This window comes from Palaemon carinicauda, chromosome 12 (genome assembly GCF_036898095.1).
Source record: "Palaemon carinicauda isolate YSFRI2023 chromosome 12, ASM3689809v2, whole genome shotgun sequence".
Classification (NCBI taxonomy): Eukaryota; Metazoa; Arthropoda; class Malacostraca; order Decapoda; family Palaemonidae; genus Palaemon; species Palaemon carinicauda.
In genome coordinates, this window is record NC_090736.1 from 27,202,660 (window position 1) to 27,227,378 (window position 24,719).

Here is a 24,719-nt window from a genome sequence, read left to right on the forward strand (position 1 = left end):
AAAAAAATAGATTGATAATGCCCATGAATATATATTTAAAACAAATAATAATAGTTTTCTATGACAAATAAAAGATTTTTTTGCGGTGACTAATGTATTTATTAATAGTATTACAAAAAATAATTTAAGAGTGTTACACAAAAAACATAACCACCGTAAAATATTATCTTAACTTTTTTGAATTTTGTTAAATTTTAATAACTTTTAAATAATTATTTTATTGTTACTGTTATTCAGTTATATGTAATAGTAGCTGCACTGTGCATCTGTATATGTATATAAACCCCAGAATATGAACTGCAATACATCATTAGACTTCTAATTTACGACCAAGTAACATATAGTTGATAGCTAAATATTTTAGTAATGGAGGATAATAATTCTCCGGTTATTGGTATTGACCTGGGAACTACTTATTCGTGTGTTGCTGTTTTTCAAAATGAAAAAGTTGAAATTATTGCTAATGACCAAGGAAATAGAACCACTCCTTCTTATGTTGCATTCAATGACACCGAAAGACTTATTGGGGAAGCGGCAAAAAATCAATGTGCCTTGAATCCAAAAAATACCATTTTTGATGTAAAAAGGTTAATGGGCAGAAATTATATAGATGATTGCGTTCAACGAGTAATTAAAATCTTACCCTATGAAATTATTGACGAAGAGAATAAACCAAAAATACAAGTCGAATATAAAAAAGAGAAAAAGGTGTTAACCCCAGAAGAAGTATCTTCTATGATATTATCAAAAATGAAAAAAAATTGCAGAAAATTATTTAGGACGAAATATAAATAAAGCTGTTATTACAGTTCCGGCTTATTTTAACGATTCTCAGCGACAGGCTACCAAAGATGCTGGGACCATCGCTGGACTTGATGTTATTCGAATAATTAATGAACCCACAGCCGCCGCCATCGCTTATGGATTAAATAATGATACAAAAGAACAAAACGTTTTAATATTTGATTTGGGTGGGGGGACTTTTGATGTATCTATATTGAATATTAGTAATGATGGCATTTTTGAAGTTAAATCAACAGCAGGAGATACTCATCTTGGGGGAGAAGATTTTGATAGTATTTTATTAGATTATTTTACACGAGAATTCAGCAAAAAATATAAAAAAGATTTAAGCAACAATAAAATATCATTAAGGGCGTCTTCGTTCTGCCTGTGAAACTGCTAAACGAACTTTATCTTCATCTACACAAGCGACAATCGAAATTGATTCGTTATATGAGGAATTGATTTTCATACTACCATTACTCGCGCTAAATTTGAAAATTTGTGTGGGAGTTTATTCAAAAACACTCTAGTGCCAGTTGAAAGGGCGTTAATCGATGCTAAGCTCGATAAGAGTGACATCGATGAAATTGTTTTGGTTGGAGGTTCTACGCGTATTCCAAAAATACAAAACCTCCTTCAAACTTTTTTTAATGAAAAGAATTTGAATAAGTCGATTAATCCAGATGAGGCTGTAGCCTATGGTGCTGCCATTCAAGCTGCCATTCTCAGTGGAGATAAATCTGATAAGATCAAAGATTTATTATTACTGGATGTGACTCCCCTTTCATTGGGTATTGAAACTGCCAGTAATATTATGACTACCTTGATTAAAAGAAACGCGACAATTCCTACTAGCAAATTTGAAAACTTCACTACGTATAGTGATAACCAAGAATGTGTTAATATTAAAATATATGAAGGAGAAAGAACTAAAACTAAAGATAATAATTATTTGGGGGAGTTTCAATTAAATAATATACCCCAGGCACCCAAGGGTATACCTAAAATTAAGGTTACATTTGATATTGATGCCAATGGGATATTAAATGTGTCAGCAACCGAAGAATCTTCCGGCAAATCAGAAAAAATTACTATAACTAATGACTCGGGAAGATTAAACAAAGAAGAGGTAGATCGAATGATCAAAGAAGCTGAAATGTATGCTGCTCAAGACCGGGAATTAAGAAACGATATAGAAGCTAAATGTAAATTAGAATCATATTGCTTAGAAATACAAAATAATATCATAAATAATAACAGTAGTAATATAGATATATTTAAATCAAAATTAGAAAGTACTCTCAAGTGGATTGATGAAACCCCCTCTGCTAAACAAAAAGATTATGAAAATAAATTAAAAGAAATAAAAAAGGATTATGAACATATACTTGGGGGAAATGAATCAAATTTACATAATAATCAATTCCACCCAACCATTGAAGAAGTTGACTAATAAACAGAGAAGGGTTTTCATAATTTATTAATATAAAATTTTATATATTAAAAAATGAATAATTTCAAAAGTTACCAAGAAACAATAAATGCCCCAATAGATCTTTTAAGATTTAGTTTCCCATTCTGGATACACCAACAATATCTATTTTCTCATTATTATTTAGATGTCGATAAAGAAGATGTCCCTCTTGATTTAAAATATATAAATGTACATGCCACTGATCGACTATATTATTTACACCACAAAAAATCACCATTTTATGAAAATGTAAATGAGTGTGTAATGGTTGGAAGAATGAATGATTTAAAAAATAAGAAGTTGGTATTGTATTTCTATATGCACGGAGCTACGTGGAATGATGGACTTGAAAACGAAGGGTATATTTTTTGGGCAAGAGACCCCAATTTATTGCTTCAAGTTATTTACATCGAAAATGGGCTGAGGCAAACTGTTTATAATAACCTGAAATTAGATAACACTGGGGTAATGACGCTAAAGCCATATCCTAGAGCAATCCACCATAGATATAGAAGTAACTGCAATCACATTGCCTATCCAGATGAATTTGAAAATGCTATAAAGGATATTAATTTCAATGTTGAGTTTGATTACATATATAATCCTATTGAAGGTGATGATGATCTAACTCAATTTAAATTTGATGTAGGAAACATTGATAGAGTATATTACTTGAAGAAAGGCGGAAAGGGGGAAGTTGTCATGTATGCGAGACTAGACCCGCGTTTATTTGTCTATATATATATTAATCAAACTACAAAGACGATGTTTATTTCTAAATTTCGAGAGGCATTTATCAATACTATTGTAAAAATGAATCCTGATAATGAAATAAAACAAACCATTGTAGATGCAGTAAACAGCGATACTATTTTAGTATAAATAATTTTCATAATAAAAAAAGATGCACCCCAAAACAATTAATTTTCCTATTGATTTCATATCATCACAAGGTGAAATTCAGTTATTATTTAATTGGAAAATGTTCTATAAATTAAAATCTTGTAAAGAATACCCAGCCATTTTATGTTTCCCCGAATTTTTTACCAATTCTATATTTTCTATTTTAAGATGGTACTCATATGAAAACAATGATAACCTATTATTATTATTTGAAATTAAAAATCAAATTAGAAGATTTTTTGAAATGTTAGAGGTTTTAGTAAACACAATAATTAACAACGAAAGCTATAAAGTTCAGGTTAAGAGTCCCCAACAAATTGAAAAACAGTTATGGGAAATTGTTTTCTTGACTAAGAAGAATAATAATAATAACAACAACAATCCCCAGGATATAGAAAATAATAAAACTGAAATTGAACACCTTTTCTTGGAATGGTATCTAGAAAATGAAAGTAGTCAACATAATTACCAACAAATTTTATTCACAAAAAATCTCGAATTCAATAAAGTGAACACACTCAAAGAATTATCCAAAACTTTATATAACACAGGGTGCTGTGATACAATAAAAGAGATTTCATTAATTCCTCCACATTCAATTCACTATGTTAATCAAACGGTTTTTTCTAATTATTCAAAGTTGCCCCCTGAATTATATGGACCGGCAAGTTGGGGACCAATATATTGGAATATTTTTCATGCCTTTTCAATAAATGCTGCAAACAATAAAAATTCTAAAACTAATTGTTTACCAGACCATTTATATGCATTTATTCACATAATTCCACTTTTGATTCCTTGTCCTATTTGTATAAAACATTATTATACCATTATTCAACCTAGTAAAATTAAGCCGGCGATATCTATATTACAATATGAAAATTTATATGAAAAAATTCATACAAGTATATCCAATGGAAAGTTAGTGTGAATTTTTTGAAATGGACAATTATTTGTATAATGTGTACAGTATATTAACTATATATACACATAAAAGGTTTTATTATTAATTAGAAAAATTTAGGGCGTATGCAATAGTATTCAAAATTTTTATGTGGGTATTTAGTACGTTGAGTTTACAGAGACCCATTATAATGATTTGATTTTCTGGTGAGTATTTATCGGGTATATCAATAATAACATTATATTTTTTTCTTAAATTATTAATTTTTTTTCCACGTTTACCAATGATAAATTTATAATAATCTGAATAGCCATAAATTAAGCTTTGATGTATTTGTTTTGGGTCGCAATTTTCATTTATGGGCATGATATACGAAGAAAAGGATGAGGTAGATAAAAAGGATGGTGATGGTGTATTATATAAAAATAAAGGATTATTATAAAAAATATCAATTGTATTATCATTATTATTATTAATATTATTTTCAGATGAACAAATATTATCCATTTTTTCAATTAGATTAGTAATCTGGATTTTCAGTTCTCGTATGTGAAAATGTAAGTTTTTCAGTTCATTTATATTATATTTTATATGTTGTCTATAATCAAAATTTAATTTTCTAAAACAATTATTATTATTATTATTATTATTATTATTATTATAATTGTTGTCGTTGTTGCCGTTTTCCTCTCCTATTTTATCATCATCTTTGAGATACTTAGTGTTGTGTTTTAAATTTCCATTTTGGTATTCAACGTTAATATAATTATCGCCATTAATACTACTACTAATACTATTACTACTACTACTACTACTACTACTACTACTATTATCATTTACAAAATTTAATTTTGATTTAGTAGTCATGTTTTTTTTAGAATGTGTGACTTATCTAAAAAGATTTGCTCTTAGGATTTGAAAAAGAATATATAACAAGGTATATATGTGTGTGTGTGTGCATGATATACACATATATTTATATAAAATTTAAAAACGACAATATTTTTTTATTAAATAATTAAAAAAAATGACCCAAAGAGAAAACCAAAAAAAAAGAAAAAGATATTCTTCAATCAAAAACGAAATTATTATTTCAAACGAAAAAAATATAAACCCACAAAGATATATATCTGATACCTTTTTAGTGGGATCAACAAACGAAGAAAAAAAAATGATATCTAATAATGAAGCGGAGAACCTAAGAGTTCGAATTGATATTCTTGAAATGAAAATGGATAAATTATTCAGAGTACTAGGTCCCATGAATAGTATAAAAGCTACACCGGTTGCTTCGTTAATATATTCAGATTCAAAAAAATGTCACGATTATGTAACTGCCATTTATAATAATTGGATTGAATATTTTTCATATATGGCATCTAGTAATATAAGTAAAGAACTGAAATTTGAAGATTTTTTTAGAAATATCAATAAATTTATTTTTGAAAATTACTTTTCTAAATATGATATTACAATAAAATCTTTGTTTAATTTACATGATTTAACAGACAAAGAACGTAATATATTGTCGTGGAATAGATACCCAAATACGTGGGAATTAAAGGATGCCAAAAACAAAGAACACATCTCCGCATTTATAAACAAAGATGCAATTTATATATATTATTTTCCAGATGAAATTATAGGAATTTGTAACTGTTCGACCACTACTACTACTACTACTACTACTACTACTAATAATAATAATAACATTGACATACAACTGAAAAATAAATCTTTGTTTCCAGGATTATCTACATCAAATAGCATCGTAGATCAAATTGAAAATAAAGCAATTTATATCCATTTATCAGAAAAAAATAAATTGATTAATACTGATCACCGTTTTGTTGTTTTGGGTGCCGAGAGACCCCTATTCAATACTACAGTAAATATTTCGTGTTTAAATGCATTAAATGATACTTTATATAAAATAGGACCTACTGTATTAGATATAACTATAGTTATATTTCATGCCATGTTACACTTGAAATGTTTCGCCGAGGAAAATGATTATTGTTATGGACATAATATAAAATTTTTACAACAATTTATTAATTACACCCCCTCAGTATTATTTGGACATCCATTTTTCCCTCCAGTTACTACTATTATAGACGGAAAAGATGTAATTTCTAAATAAATTTCAACTTTGATAACATGATTCATTTTAAGTCTCATAAAAATCAATAGCGGCTACTAAAGTTTTCAACTCTTTTATATTGAATTTTGTATATAATAACGGCGAAAATTTTGTTAAAAAAATACTTGATTTGCCCATTGACGCATAATATAATATAGAACATATACTTTCAATCAATAATAATTTTTTCAGGGGAGTAGCCCATTGCGATACTGTATTATTGGTATCTGTATTTTGTTTAGAAAATCTGACACAACAATTTCCAATTGATCTAATCATGGAAGAAAAGTCGTTGTTTTCTGCGTGGAATTTAGCAGTTAATTCGTGTATTATTTTTTTTTTTTGCTCTCTGATGGGTGTATCATAAAACCAAAATTGTAATCACTACCAAAAAATATAAAATGTAATATAACGTATAATATCATTTGATCAATATTAAATTTAAGGCCACACAATAAACTATATAGATTTGATATAAAAGGCCCACTATATGTGTCACTGTTTTTACTTTTACTTAATGTGGGGGTTACTATAGCTACATTTTTTATTTGTCTTAAAACGAGCATGGCCATTACATCCGAGTCAGATGAAAGTATAACATTTGTTTCATTCCCACAGAATTTCTGTGTAAATTTCATTAGCTCCACTTCCCCTTCTCCTCTTTCAGAATATTCAATATGATAGTTACTTTCTAATGAAAAATTATAGGGATACGATAAAGAAATAAGTTTTTCTTTTAATAAATGAAAAATATATTCATGGAGTTCGTTCTTTTCTGATAAGGTCAACAAACTATAATCATCCATTTTTTCTCTTTTTTTTCTGTTTTTGATGGTTGGAGATGATCCATCCATGGCAAGAAAACAATAAACAGTATCGTTAATGATTTCTTCTTTCCTAAAAGATTCATAAAATGAGCAAATCTGTTCTATATAATATATGATGCTATTAACTACACCAGTTGCATTACATTTTTTTATATCAATTTTATCATCATCTAACAACGCAGTTTTGTCTGGTCTTTTAATGTGTGCATGTAAAAATATGGCTCCATCAACACCAATACTATTCAGTTTCCCCCCATTTCCGATATTATCATATATATCATTGAGATGTTGCGATTGATAATGATTATCATTATTATTTTTGTATTTTGTTAGTAAAGGTAGCCTAGCATTATTATCTTGAATTTTATTTGTAAGAAACGGAACTCCCATTATCTAACTAGTGAAAATGATATACTATATATATTTATATGCAATTTAAAGTTTGTAGAGTTTAATATAAAATATAAAAAATGAGAACTGTATCCAAAATGGTCCTATCTGATGCATTATTCGTGACAATGATATTCTTATCATTGGTGTTATTGGTTATATCTATATTAAAGATTTTGAAAAAAAATTATAATATTTACATAAGTGACCAACAAATGTTATCTATCGAAATTATAGTGTTAATTGGACTAATACTATTAGAAATAGCTAGTGTATATTTAAAATATTATAATTATAATGATAAATTGAATCAAACAACCTATATTAGAAATAATCTTAATATTGATGATGATATCACTTAATTATGTTTCTACATATTGTACTTTTATCAGTTTTTTATCAGAGTTCTTCTTCATCATCATCATCGTTATTATTATAGTTTTCCTTTTCTTCGAGTAGGGCAGTGTTGGTTCTATCATTTTTTCCTTCTAAAGACGCATTTGCCTTTTCTAATTTAAATTGGTTTTCTTGTTGATCTTTTTGTTGATTTTCAATCTTAGGTATTTTTATTGGAATTTCTTCTTCTTCGTCTTCTTTGGTTTTTTCTAATTTCCTTTTATTAGCCCTTCTGCTTCTATCAAGCCCACCACCATGATCATCATCTAATAATACTTCTTCTTTTTCGGTTATTTCCATTTTAAGGTCGTCCATAGTATGAAACTGGATTTTATCATTTTCCATATCTACCAATTGTGTTGTTTTTGTTTCTTTTTGTTGTTTATTTTCCTTTTCAATTATAATATTAGTTTTCTTCTTTGGGTGTATTTTTTTCGGGATCGTCATTTTTTTGTTCTTTTTTATTGATGTATCCCCCTTTTTTATATTCCCCCTTTTTATTTTTTTACTGACACCATCACCTGCACTTTTAATTTTTCTTTCTTTTTTTATGTCTACCGCGTTCTCGTCGTCCAATAATGTATCTTCTTTCTTTATTACCTTTATTTTAGAATCCAATTGGTGGACCTGGTTATTTTGTGCCGCTACTTCTTTTTCTATTTCATCTTGTACTTTTTGTAGGGGTGTGTTGATATTTTCAGTTTTTAAACTCTCGTCCCTTGTAGAAACAACACCATTATTGCTATTGGTGCTGTCATTAGTAGTATCATTATAAGTTAGCATGGGAGGACTATAAGTTGGTGGTAGTGGTGGTAGTGGTAATACCCACGACGATGATGATGATGATGATGATGGCAAATTACTATTATTTTCTTCGTGGTTTGAAATTGCCAGAGTAGTAGTATTTTGTTGATCATTATTATCAATGACATTGCTGTTATTTTCAGATTTTAAATTCTCTATTGGCATTAGTTTAATTTTCTCGTCCTTTTTAGAAACAACACCATTATTGCTATTGGTGCTGTCATTAGTAGTATCATTATAAGTTAGCATGGGAGGACTATAAGTTGGTGGTAGTGGTGGTAGTGGTAATACCCACGACGATGATGATGATGATGATGATGGCAAATTACTATTATTTTCTTCGTGGTTTAAAATTGCCAGAGTAGTAGTATTTTGTTGATCATTATTATCGTTGACAATGTTATTATATGGTGGTAAGTTTGTTATAAATTGTATTGTTGTTGTTGTTGTTGATGATGATGATGATGATTGGAGTGGTGGTGGTAGTGGTGGTAAAGATATAAGTTGTTGTTGTTGTTGTTGTGGTGGTGGTGGTGGTGGTAGTGGTAGTGGTAATTGTGAAGTTATTATTGGAGTTGACAGAGATTCTTCTTCGTCTACTTCCATTAGTGTCTCGTTATCATCATCAATATTATTATTATTACTACTATTATCATCATTATATAATTGTGGTTTATTTGCCCTTAATTGATCTAATCTTGATTCAGTAGGAATGTAATAAGGATTGTTGGTATTATTACTACCAAATGTAAACAAGGAAGATGATGATGATGATGATGGTGGTAATGGTTGGTTATTACTACCAAATGTAAACAAGGAGGATGATGGTTGGATTATTTTATTTTCAGGTAATAATGACACTTGTTGGTGTTCCATTAATTGTAAATTATCATCATCTTTATTTGGGGGGTTGATTTGGAGGGGAGGTGAGTGTTCGTCAGATGATGGTTGGATTATTTTATTTTCAGGTAATAATGACACTTGTTGATGTTCCATTAATTGTAAATTATCATCATCTTTATTTGGGGGGTTGATTTGGAGGGGAGGTGAATGTTCGTCTTTCATCACCCGCATAGCTTTGTTTGCTTCGTGTTTGGTTATTGTCCTATTATCATTATTAGGATTATTATATAAAGGTGTGGTGTTTACACCTAGTTGTTCTAATCTCGATTTAGTAGAGACATCATAATAATCACGGGGCAATTCACTTGGTTGTAAATTATCATTATTACCACTAGTTGTAGGTAAAGGGGGTGATGGTTGGATTGTTTCTTTTGTCGTTAAGGATGGAGTGACGAGGAGTTGTTGTTGTTGTTGTTTTTCTTGGTTCTTTATTAATAGTGAAAGTATTTTGTTGTTTTCATCAATTTGATTTTTCAGTCCTGAAGCAACTTTAACAACCCGTTTTTCTTCTTTTGGAGAATTATCAAATATCGCGACCAATTTTTCAATATGATTATTTGTTAATGCTAAAGCATTTTCATATTCCTGAAACAATAAATCTTCTTCTTTTTTCTGTTTAAGAATTATATTATTTTTTTCTTCTATGGCCTTTTCAAGGTTGGTGCTTTGTTTTAAAATTGTTGATTTTAATTGTTCAATTTCTTCTTCTTGTATTTTTAATTGTTTTAAATGTTTAGCGCACTCTTTTTTCATTTTTTTCATATCGTCTTTTGTTTCACGTATAATGTCTTCATTTTCTTTTTGATACTGTTCATTTGAATATAAACAATCATCTCTCTCTTTTGTTATTCTTTTTATAATACTTTCCTTATCTCGCTTGTCGCTTTCATTATCTTGTTCACACTCTTTTAATTGATATTTTAAATCTCTAATCAAACTTTTTTGTTCCTGAATTTTTTGTTTAAATAAGATTATGTCTTTTTCTGAATTTTCCATATATTCTTTATATTTTAAAATTGTATCTTTATTCATACTTTCATGCTTTGAGGTGTCTTTTTGATCTTTGCAATGATTTAACTCATTGAAAAGTTCTTTTATTTTGTTTTCCTTATCTAAATCCTTTTTTAGTAGTTCTTTTTCTTTTTCATAAAGTTTTCCTATTTCAGTCTTACAGTTTTTTAGTTCTTCTTCTAATAAGTATATTTTATTTTCTTTATCAGACAGCAAATTTGTAAATGATAAAATAATTGTGTCACTATTTTTGTTTTTATCATTATAATCTTCAGTATTTTCTAAATCTGGGTATAATGTCTCCTCTGTTTCCATATTTTGTGTATCAGTTCTAATAACGCTTAATACATTTTTCCAATATTTATTATTATTTTCGAGTGTATTTTTACACATATTCATCATGTGCTCATTATACACTAGGACCTCCTTTTCGTGAAGAAGTCTATTTTTTTGTTCCCTTTGTTTATATGAATCAAATTCGCTTAGTAACAAATTATAAGCACGTTCACAAGCATCGTGTGATTGGTTTAATTTTTTAACTAAATCATTCTGTAAAATTTCATATTTATTTTTGTAAGTAAGATGTAGGTCTAACATTTTCTTTTGTATTTGAGTTTCATGCCAATTCCAATTTTCTTCCTTTTTTTCGTAAGACAAATAAAAATATTTATATATTAAGGCAATAACTCTTAATTCTTGCATCCATAATAAATTTCCTACGTTGGTATGTAAATTTGTGCTCATATAACCATTTAAAATTGAAGAAAATAGAGATGACCATTTATGTAAAGTATCTTTTCCAATGAACGTATTAGTGTTATTTAATGCTTTTTGAAGTTCATTTTCCATAACATATAAAGCTTGCGAAAGAAAATGGTCAAAATTGGGCGGAAGAAATAAATAAAAACTAGCTTTTGAGTCTTTTTTTAAACAATCTAAAAGATTCTCTACTTTTTGTGATTTGTAAATCATGTCTTTAAATTCTCTGGTACTAATATATTGAACATTACCACCCCTTTGCCATTTAGACTGCCACATATAATATAATAAGTGAACAATAGCCGAATGAAAATTACTTTCATTATTCAACTGAAGTTTTAATATTTCATTGATACCTTCGTATTTTTTCTGGTTGATAATGTATGACAAAATACGATGGAAAAACATTGAATAATATTGAATTGCGTTTCCATAATTTTCATTTTCAATTTCTTCGCATATCTTTATAACAGGATCCATTTAAGGATGTATATTTTTTAACATTAAGAAATATAGGAGCACAGTTAATGATATCATCATAAAAAAGTTTTGTGATTAAAAAAAAAGAAAAATGATTAAATCTAATTTTTTTATTCCGAAAATTTTAAATTAGTATTGCCTCTAACTTTAAAAAGATAATCCAAATAGAACATTGTTAAGAGCAATAATTACGAGAAATACTACAGTATATAATATGTAAGTGATGAGTTATTATTCAATTATTTTTCTCTCTAATATTGAAAAGTTGTATTAGAAATATTCGTTGTAATCTCATACTATAATTAATCAATTATTATCTTAATAACGCTCGATCATTATGAGATATATATTCAATTGTGTCTTCGTTTTCTGTGTTTTCGTAAGTAGGATTTTTGAAATTATGGAAATATTGCTCTTTATTCATCAGAGTATCATGATAAGAATCATTTTCTACATTTTTGCTATCTCTTATTAAATAATAAATTGTACCAACAAAAATGGGTGATACCAATATTAATTGGATGACCTTAATAATTATATTATATTTTGGTCCCATAAATCCTATTCCCTCTGGAAATATAAATATTTCAGCTAAACAGTTTATAATGAAGATAATGGAAAGGATAAGACAAACAATTATAAATGGTTGGTGAATATTCATCGTTTGTATTTTTTAATTCTAATAAAAAAATTTTAATCAAATAAATCTCGGTATCTACAAGAAACAATCAATGGTTTATAGTTATATTGTAGTTTTATATTTGCATTAGTAATATCATATACTGTTATTACATTTTTATTTATCTTATTATCAAAAGACAATTGTGTAATCTCATTTTTTGGGTAATTAACTTTTATAATATTATGTTCAATTAACACATTATGTAAAACATAGAGATGATTATATTTTTGTAACATTTCAAAAACTCGATTCAATTTCATTATGGATTTTGGGCGTTTCTTATATTGAGAATACAAAAATTGATTTAAATTGCTATAAAAATATAAACATTTTCTATAATATATACCTAATAATTCATCATAAACAAATTCAAAGTAACAATCATCGTTATAAGTTTCCCACCCAAGGGATTCAATTTCTTCCAGTTTTGGATATTCAGTAGGTAATACATCAAACACTTCTTCTAAATGCTCGTTATGCGATAAAATGTTATTCGATTCATTTAAAAATCTTTCAATTTGTTGTTTAACATTATCGTATGGTACAGAATGGATAGGAACGGGGATACTTAAAGTATAAACCTTATTTTCCTCAATATCATTATTATTATTATTATTATCAAAAATTTTGATAACACCCCTCCGATTGAATGATACGGCCCTGTAACTTTGAACATTTATTCCTACTATATTATAATCAGATAATTGTCTATCTAAAAGCTTATAGACCATTTCCGCTTTCGTTTCATTGGTTCTATTAAACATTGCATAAATGCCTTTTAAATAATCAAAAATAAGAGATTTGCTGACATTTGGATCCCCTGATTGTTCATCCAAATAAATAGTTTTTCTTACATACACATTTGGATTGTTTAATGATTGTGTAAATAAAAAATTATGTGGACCATAATTTAACGGGCGATTTTGCCAGTCATAATAGGTTTTATTGTCTTTATGGCTGTTACTCTCATCGTCGCTGTCTGAATAATCTAACGGGTGATATGATTCATAATAGATTTTGTCTTCGTCGTTGTCTGAAAGGGTTGAAACGCTCATGATTATCTATTTCTATATTGCAAGTTAGCTAGTAGCGTACTTTGTTGAATTTTTGTATTGTTGGTGTATATATAACCACAAAATTGTGTTAAAAAAATATATTTTATTCTCTTTGAAACGAAGAAATATAATTATCGAATTAAGATTTACGGGGAAATATTTTACGCTTTAGATTATTATAATAAAGTTTTTTTGGGGCCTGAAATGAATCATTGATTTTTTTTATAAAAATAAACTCGAAATAAGACTTTTGAGTATAATTTAGTATTTTTTTTGGTCTTGTTTTGAACCAAAGATTATTTTCCTCGTCATCATTTATTATTGCGTTATTTTCATTTATCAAACATATACTTTCTTCGTCATTATCGCCAAAATACAAAGATTTCATACTTTTAAATCAAAATAAACTATTACTAAGTAAATAAATATATATAGTTATTTATAGATATGAAAAAATATGAATCATAAATTATAAATTTAAAAAATGGAATTTGTTTATGCATTTATACGAATGTGTATGATATTATCAATATATTTGATTTTTGTAACAATAATTCATTTTTTTGCTGCTTCTTATGACAACTATATAGATAAAATTGTATTTTATATTTTACACAGTATACAGTTAGTTATGAATCTGAGTATATTCTTTTTTAGTGCATATATAGTCATTGATTACCAAAGGACGCCACGTAAATCCCTTATATATATTAAAAAAACTAAATAGAATGAATGAATGAATTCAAAATTAATTATATATATAAGTATATATAGAGTAAACCCCAAAATTTTATTTTATTGATACCTTTATCATGTATACCCAGACTTTAATTTCGCAATATGGTAATAACAATAATCAAAGCCGACAACAAAATATTCAAATTAATGAACGCAAAGCAAGAGTTAATGATTCTAATTCTTTATATGAATCCATGACTTCATCAGATTTAATGTATAACGGAATTATCATTCAAAACAAAAACGCACAAAAATGCAATGAAACATGTATTCCGTTAAATTTTTTTGGAATATATCAAAATATGTGCGGAAGTGTTTATTGTTTAGGTATAAATAATCTAAGAAATAAAATACATGAATTTATACGGGATCATCATTTTGTTCCTCGTGGTTTATATGGGTCTATTTCGATTCAAAGAAAATATCTTGATTTACAACATTTTTGTTTAGATTTTGATTTAAAGGGCTGTGAATTTAAATTTGAAAGTAATACACTATTAAATTTAGAAGAATATATTTCATATTGTAAAAATAGAACTAGAACACCGGAATATTTTTTCATACATAATATTCGACATAAATGTAAAAAATATAACGAAAATAATCTAATCTATGAAGTTCTATATTTAATAACCGAGGGCTTAGGTATAATTAACTTTTCTATATATATACTAGGAAAGGGTAAAAGTTTTAGTAATGGATTTCATATTGAAATTCCTTCATTGATAATGAGATATCATGATTTAATTTGTCTTTATAATATGTTACACGCAGTTATAGAAAATCATAGTTTTTTTGATCCAACAGCCAATTATAGTGTCTTCGGATCAGCAAAATATGGAGATGCTAATTTAAATGTAAATGAAATAGATTGCTCATATTTGCCTTATAGTTGCTACAAGGACGGGGCCTTTATATCTGAAAGTCCTTTAATTGTTGATTTGGATAGTGCTTTTGATTTGTTTAATATTTTCAAGCCCATATCAGAGCATACAAAAATTTATTCCTTGAAGTTATTTCTTCATAATGATAACTTGAATTCTTCATTAGAGCACGAAGAAGAAATCATACAAAGTTTTATAGAAAATGAAAATATATTTAGTGCACGTGAAATTGATAATGGCATTCCGGATTGGAAGAGAGAAGAAAGTGCTAATGTCTATAATAAAAATAATGCATGGAAAAAGACATTTAACCTTATTAGGTGGCCCAACAATAAAGAAAATTTAAATTCTTCTTGGTTTTTACCAAATTGTTCAAGCTCAAGTATGCATTTGTATACCCACGTTGGATATCTCGTCGATAGAACAAATTCTAATATCCGATTTAAAATATATAAGAGCGTATTTCCTAATTTTAATGTAGTGAAATTTCAAGATATACCACATTTAAATATATCAAACTATCCAATAGTTTTGAATTGTATATGTAATGACAAAGACATTACATATTATAATAAACATCAAAAAGAAACCCATTGGAATATATTCATGTTAGAATTACCAAATTATAGTATATTAAAAGATTCTTACAATACATGTTTTTTAAATGCCATTATTGGTGATGATTTTCAAATATATGAATACAAAACCAACGAAGATTTTCTAATTACAATAAAAACAAGCCCGTATAATAATAATGTTATAAACGCCACACCTTTCGAAAACGACTTACTCTTTCCTTATAATTTAGAACACGTTTTGCAATTATATGATCGCGAAAAACTGAGACACACAATACATTTCCTCGTGTCAATATACTTTTTATTATTAAAACAATCTGATGATTTAAAATCACATTCATTATTATTATTAGAATGGATTAAAATGATTATAACTTATAATACTCAAAATAGTAGAATTATCATTGAAGAATTTTTACAAATTTATTACCATTTAAATTACAAATATATCAGATTTCCAAACTTATTAAATTTAGATGACTCCATGAAATCTTGGGTCATCTTATGTATCAAACATCTATTGATAATTGAAAACATTATGGAAATCGAGGAGGCAATAAGTGTAATTAAAAATTATAATATATCTCAAACACAAACTTATGATGAAAGCGAATTTGATAGTGATGACAACCACAAAGGTAGTTTTAATGATGAAATAGATTCTCAAATAATCAAACATTTTAATATACCACAAACTTTTACAATCCAAGGAGCATCAAGAAATATCATTATACCCAACATTATTATTGCTGCGATATTATTAGTCAAGAATGAATCTATATTATATGAATTATTAGCAATATATCGGCCAATAATATTACTTGGCAATAGCAGTAGCTTTAATGAAGGGGGGGGTAAGGATAATAACAAAAGTATAACTAACAAAAATAAAAATAATCAAAGCAAACAAAATAACAAAACTGGAACTATTAATAATAATATAAATAATGGTAAATTGGTAATCTGGGACGAATTTAGATGGAAAAAATGTTCAATATCGTCTCTTTCTGTGGCTTCTATCCCGCTCCATATACCAGAAATATATTATATCGCTAACATACGAAGTCATATATCAAATTTTATCGTTACTAAAAAGAAAAAATATAATGAAAATTTGAAGAAGAAGAAAAAGAATAATAATAATAATAATAATAAAAAAATAATAATAATAATAATAATAATAATAATAAATTGAATATAGAATTATTGACGAAAGAAGAAAGTATAATATTTTCTAATCGTATTCATTGTACAACTAATAAAAATACTGGATCTATAATAAATCAAATTATAAGCAAAATTGAAGCTTTTTGGAATGGAAGTAAAATAAACAGCTTGCCACCAACATTTCTCAAACTTTTCGAAGACAGGTACATTTTAATTGGATTAAGTTTAAGTGGAAGCGATTCTTTGGTTCTCTTAAAACCAATACCTATGTACTATATAGATGACGAAGAAAATAAGTTTTCAATCAGTTACAGTTATTGTCCGAAGAATAATTCAAATAGCTATGGAAATGGGGAGAAAGAGCATGACATCATAGATGATAATTTAAATGACGTAATGGAGCATATTCCCAAATGTAAATTTTTACACAAACAATTTTTTCCCATTGTTCAGAATGTCATAAGTAATATATCAGAAGAAGAAAAAATTGAAAATTACGAAAGGCTAAAAATTTTACACGATGAAAGAAAATCCATCGATAATCATTCACAAACCGAATGTTCTTCAATTGATGATCAAATTAAACAAAGCATGGTACATGGTCATTTTTTTGGTGATGGGGGAAATATTTTATGTTCATCAGAAATTTTAATGGCCAAAAAAAGAAAATTTGCAAATATGTCTAAAAGAGAATTACATTTATATTTAACAAACGAATTGTGTAAAAAAAGGGAAACTATAGAGTTAATTAAACTAACCAAATATTTTATTTTGAAACAAATAGCTAATAGTTATAGTGACATGATGGATGTTGTAAAACTATTACCTGAAAACGAAAACAACGATATTTTAAAAATGATAGATATTTATCTGAAAACTCCCCCACAAGAACAAAAAAAACACTGCAATATCGTATAGAGACTTTAGCTATCTGTTATGAGCGCATATCAAAAATACACCCAAGTGGATCCAGTTTTCTTAAAGATATTCCCACAGATTCTATGAATATTGTAGAATGTAATTGTTGTTTAACTTTTACTTGTATTTCATTATTACAAACATTTAGTTATGATATATCGTCCTTGATATACGTATCAAAATTGATATTGCGGGCTATTTGTCATGGTGTTAGTTTGAAAAATAAACACCTTCATTTTTTTCTAGGAGAAACTAATTCAGGAAAAACTACATTTTTAAACCAAGTATTATCTGTTCTTGGCAATCATGCTGGAATTTTATCGTCACATACTATGAATCACTCTTCAACGATAGATCGATATCACGACCTTTCCAAAAGCTCAAATTTTGCAAAGTTTTGGTATATGGATGAAATTGCCAATAAACCATTTAATAGGCAATTGATTAATCAAATAACTGGTAGTTCTCGTTTATTTATTCGATCAAATTATGAATCAGGTAATAACGTTAAACTCGCATCGACCATATTAATATTTGGTAACAATAAACCTCAATTCTCAGAGCAGTGTTCAGCTTTATTATCAAGATTAAGATTCATGTCTTTTCGTTCTCGATTTGATTCTACTCTTCCCGTGAATTTTAAAATGGCTCATTTCCCCAAACTTTCATTGTATAATGATTATGATAATAAATTCCAAGTTGGAATGGCTGCATTATTTTTACACGCTATGTGTCACTGTACAATAAATTCTCCGTTATATTTATATGACTCCTTATTTGTTGGCGAATTGAAAATAACTCAAAATATACAAAAATCCACAGATATGTATTCACCCGTGACAGATATAGTTCATTTCATAATCACTTCTTGTAATTTAGAAGAAGACCCCGAATATCTAATTACACATAAACGTATATCTTATCTGTTATTATATTTGAATATACTTAAATGTATAAATATAGCATCCGTATCTGATGCCATAATATTTTTATCAAAACACTATCATACATCTCTTATTGATGATGAATTATTAATTTGTGATGATATATACAAAGACGGCCTAGAAATTCACAAAACCGCCGTTTTTCACGGACTCAAGGAAAAAGATATAATGATAAACGACGAAAAGATTTCTGTTATAAATAAGAGGAGAATTAATAATAATGATAATACAATAGCAATATATGAAAATGATTTCAAACGAAAAAAACACGTGTAATTAAAAAATGGAGGATCAATTGGGGTTATCAACCCCACCACCTTCTTTATCACAAATCGACGAAATAGATATCATACCAACATTTCACCCATATATTCAAAATGGTGGTTATCCCTATATGAATAAAATAGATTCAAAAGATATAAATAACGTCTTTCAAAATAGAATAGCTACTTCAATTCCTACATTAAATTATGAAATTAATGATGAAATTCTTTCAAATCCAAATTCAACACCAGAAACGCAACAACAACAAGATATTATGATGGATGATAGTATAAATTTTGATAAAAGTTTTTTGTCCTCATCCCAGCCAACACCTCAAAATAATACTGATAAAATAAAATTTATTAATCCTGATACGATACAATCTTTGTTGGTATCAATTAATAGATTATTAGACACGATGGATGTTCCTCCACCCCCGGTATTCATTCCCCCCACCACTAATAATATAAAAGTTAAAAGAGAGATTGAAAAGGTTTTACCTTTTGGGTATAGTTAAATTATAACAAGGAAAAAAATATGAATAATCACACTAAAACACAAGGACAATGAAAATAATTCGAGGTTTTTTTTTTATTTAAAAAGTTCATTTTTACACAGATCTTATGCACCTAAGTTTTTCAAAAGCAACGTCGTCGCTCGTAGCATAGATATGTATTTTGTACAAAGTATTTGTATCATCGTCTTGTTTATAATTAACACACTTAAATTTTTGGCCAGTCTTTCCACCCAAAGCTAATTCAGTTTTTGAAGCAATAATCATATTTCCTCGGTCTACCTCATCAAAACAAGAATCTGTTAAAACTTCTAATGCTTCTACGTGTGGGGTTGTACAATTACCAGCCGATATATTAAACACCAATATAGCGGTAGGATTCGCTCTTTCCATTAGATCGTCATTATCAATTATTTCCCTGGGTTGAGAATTTTCACAAATTTTAATTTGTAACTGATTATCATCGGAAATTAGTCTGGAAAGCATATATGATGTGTGTTTTTTAGTTATAAACGAGTCGTCACAATCTACTCCAGCATATTCTTTAATCTGAATGGCCGTATCTCTGTTAGACATGATATTATTTATGTAAATATGAAAATTTAGAAATTTGTTTTGAGGAGTATTTTCATAAAGCAGAAACAACTGTAAATCCTGTGGACTGGATAAATTAGGCTTATGATTTTTTCTGATCAATTTCATTCCCTTTATATAATTATCTACTGCAAAATAAACATCTCCTCGATTTTCTCTCGCATCAGTTAACTGTAAACTCATATATTTCTTATCCTCGTGTGTAATAAATTTATCCATTGTTAATTTCTATTAAAATGGGCAGGTACGGCAAGTAATAGTTGTTGTAGGAGAGTATCCTAGGTCGTGTTCTATTTTACTTTCAAACAAGGGAGTTGGCCCCTTTATATATTGCTGTTGCTATAATATATATATAAAATTTTCCCTTTTTATAATTAATAATAATAATAATAATAATAATAATAATAATAATAATAATAATAATAATAATAATAATGTCATGTTTTCATTGGTTAAATAAAAAATGGTGATATTGCCAAATAAAAATGATGCTTACAACAGTTTTATACTTAATAAAAACCAAGACCAGTTTTGGATAATTGGAGGATATAACGATACTCACAACGATGAAACATATTTTTATATTTTACGCCCAACTTGTTATGAAATACAAGAAAAAACTATTTCAATGCCCTTATCAAAAAACAGAATTGAACAAATAAAGGCATCAGAACTGAAGGAGAATCCTTATTTAGATATTAACAAATATCAAAATTTTATTAAGGATTTAAATGAAAATAGTGAAAATAATTCGTGTATGAATGTAAGTTATAAAATAGACAACGGTATCGTAGTGTTGAATGAAGATATAATAAGTGAAGTCTTGAAACTTTCAACAAATGTTATGCAAAATATTCATGACCACAATAAAGCAAAAACTATAGAGTATAATATTCATGAAAATATTTATAACACCGAAGAAACCATTTATAATTTTGAGGATATTATGTGTGGAAATATTAATGTTGTATGGTTAATGGGAAAATATACAAAATTCAATAAAATGAATGACGAGGATACTATATACCTCATAAAAATTCCATCTCAGAAAGAAATTCAAGAGAGAAAAGTAGTAGATTATCTTCCTTCCAGAAATACTTTATTTCGGGTCAGAGAAACAGAAATTCTCAAATATATCAAAGAAAAAGTATATAGTTTTCCAAATGTATATGAAATTGAGAACCATCAAGATCGAAATCCTACTATACGATGTGTTAGTGGTTGTATGGATCCAATTGATGTATTTTTACTTCAGTCTAATGTAATAAAATATTGGGAAAATACTATACAAAACATTAAGCTATTCGATACAATTTGGATATTTTTAATAAAAAAGGGAAAGGTTTGTTATAATGATGTTTGTTATTGTATAATTCCATCAGAACAAGAAATAATTAAAGGGAAAATAGATTTATTTGCTATACATAACCGCATTCGAATTATTATTGGAGATTTTATGAATTCTTTGGCTCCTATGGAAATAAAAACTGAAAATATTTCAGTTTATAATTTTCTGATAAATAATGATAGTAATATCTTAGAATTAAGAACAAAAAATAATACCCTTCGCCCAAAGACGCTTTTAACCTCTATAAGAAAATCAATATTTACAGATTTATTTGATTTGTATGATAAAAAACACGTCCCCGAAAGAATTTGTTTAACCAATGATAATGAGATTTGCGTGTTAAATAAAGACGAAAATATATCTAATTGTGCCTTTGTATGTACAAAAATAACAAAAAAGGAATTACAAAACAAAACCATTGAAAAACCATTATCAAATGATAAATTGTTCAGAGTAAAAAGTAATATTTTAAATATATGTTTGGGTGATTCAAATGCTTTTGACCATGGAACTAATGGGTTAAGTGTGAATATGTATAATATTTCCAATGATTTAAAAACATTGGCGAAAAATAATGCTATAATTATAAAACAATTAGATGTCTATAAAGAAAATAATTATCACGAGGAAATGGAAATCAACCAAGAAAATTTTAAACAAATTTTATTACAAGATTATCAAAATAGTTTGACTTCATTTCATAATACCAATGCTCTTCAGAAGCGTAAACGGGAAAGCGAAACATTTGAAACCAACAAAAAACTACGATACACAAAGATTGGTTGACTTATATATCATTGTCTTACAATAACCAATAATCTTTTTAAAATCAATTAAATAATGAGATGACAACAAATAAAATAAAAAAAAACAATCAGTAAAGTAGGACTATTTCATTCCCTTTGTTTCGAGTATGATTAGGTACGGATCCTTTTATTTTTATTTTCATTATCACTATCATCATCTTCTTTTCTGTAAAGGGTTATATATTTGTTGATCCTCCTATCATTGGGGTACAGGTTACAACTGTATAAATTCAATGTGTCATTATTGTGATTATAATTACTGCCCAAAAATTCTAGATTTTCATAACTCATCACATAATTATATATGTGTTTGTGATAATTGTACATATCATCAATGGAACAAGGAAAGTAAGACTTTCTAAACGCGCGCCCATAATCTTCAAACTTATATAATCGTAACTGTTGATCTCGAAAAAAATTTTGAGAATATGGAAAATATTTTGTAATAACATTTTCACACATATTAAGGGCTTTATCATTTAAATAATTAGAAGATTTGTGGTGATTTGAAATAATATAATCAAACTTTACATCTTTATTAAATAACGTATTTATATATGTTTCAATTGTTAAAAGTTCTGGTTTAGATATAACTACATATATTTCACTAATAATCTTTTTGTCCTTTAAAATATATTCTATCCAATTTTGTTTTTTTATTAACTTTTTAGATAATTCTACCGCGTTGTCGTCGTGGAAAGTATTATGTGAACAATAATATAAATCGAGCATTGAAAATATATATACTGGATACCTTTGGGGGTCGATGTTTGGCATATTATGGATATTTAATTGTCTCCGCTTTAAATGATTGGTTGCTACCTTAGATATACTTTTATCAAATCTTAAGTGATCTTTTTCGTTCAACATAATAACATTTGGAAGCCCATCAAGTAATACATGAAACATATTTGAAATATATGTATTAACTGCTTCTCCACAAAGAGCGCCAAATTTATCACATATTTCCAGGCACAAATTTGCGTGCATATCATAGGAAAATAATGGCACCGTGTTTGGTGTTATAAATAATTTATCTTCATATTGATTCGGTTTATCATTTTTCTGCGCATCCAAATAATTATATGAGACTCCTATACTTAAAAATTTTTTAAATTTGTCCAAGAAATCGTCTGGTGCATCTTTTATTTCCTTTTTTTTAATAAATTCACAAATAAGTTCAAAACATTTTTTCATTGTATCCCTTCGTACAATACAAACATCGAATCCATTTTTTTTTGAAATATATTCAAATATATCTTTTCTGTGGTAATTTGTATATAAATTTGTAGTTCTACATAAATCAATATTAAAATTTGGAAAAAATTCTTTTATATTTTTAAAATTACTTAACACACAAGCTTTATGAATAGTCTCAAAATATCGATTATATTTATTAAGTAATATAAAGGCCTGTAAAAATACAACATTCAATTTCTGGTTATCTTTTAAAGAATTTATATCAATTTTATTATATAAAGATATCAAGCGTCCATATGGATTATTATTTATAAAATTAGCAAATGCTTTATGATTTTCGTGGCATTCATAATAATAATCATCTTTAAGTGTCAATAATTTTTCTTTAATACAAGAAAATTGAATGGGACAGGGAATTACCATCATTATATAGACACAATCTTCAAAACTTCTACCGCGTACTGCTGTTGTTACATGTTCTATGCCATATCCACGAAAAATTTGATCATTGCTAGTAATTTTATATTCATCCGAAACCCGATAGTAAACATCACAACTTTTCTTCTTTAATAAAAACATGGTCTTTATAACTAAATGTTTAATTCAAGAGAATTGACCGATCAATATATACACATATAATATATATGTATCTCTTGTTTTTGTTATATATATATATAGGAAAAACGAATAATAATATTTTTTGTTTATTTAATATAAATTATTTATATTTGAATTTCATACAAAACAACGGATTCCTAATTAAAGGATTAATTAAAAATAAAAAGATAAGCAACGATTTCACACAAATAACATAATCATAACCCAATTCATAAATTTAGTATAGGAAACGTAAAACAAACCACCTATAGTTACGTTTTAATAAAAGCTTGATAATATTTAGTTTGAATGCATTCGAGGTGGAATACAGACCCACACTCAATACACTGATTATACATTAACCTGGATTTCTTATCCTTTTTCATAATTGTATTAAGGGTCTCGCAAGTTTTACATCTTATAAATTTCTTTACATAGGACCTTAAAATATTTTCCATATCATTTAATGTATACTTCCCACGCAGGACCAATTCATTGTTAGAGTTTATACTTGTATTAATACAACCAAGTTCAGATGAAATATATTGTAAAACGTGTGCATTTTCTCTATTCAAATTATAACAGGTTTCAAAAAAATTTGAGTACAAAGTTTTTTTTCCCGAATAAAACAATACAGGTTTTTTTATTTT

At 27.3% G+C, this 24,719-nt stretch overlaps 1 pseudogene; it reads left to right on the plus strand.

The window, feature by feature from the left end:
• Positions 1-266: 266 nt before the first annotated feature.
• Positions 267-3,290, plus strand: LOC137650532 (heat shock cognate 71 kDa protein-like; annotated as a pseudogene).
• The last annotated feature ends 21,429 nt before the right edge of the window (positions 3,291-24,719 follow it).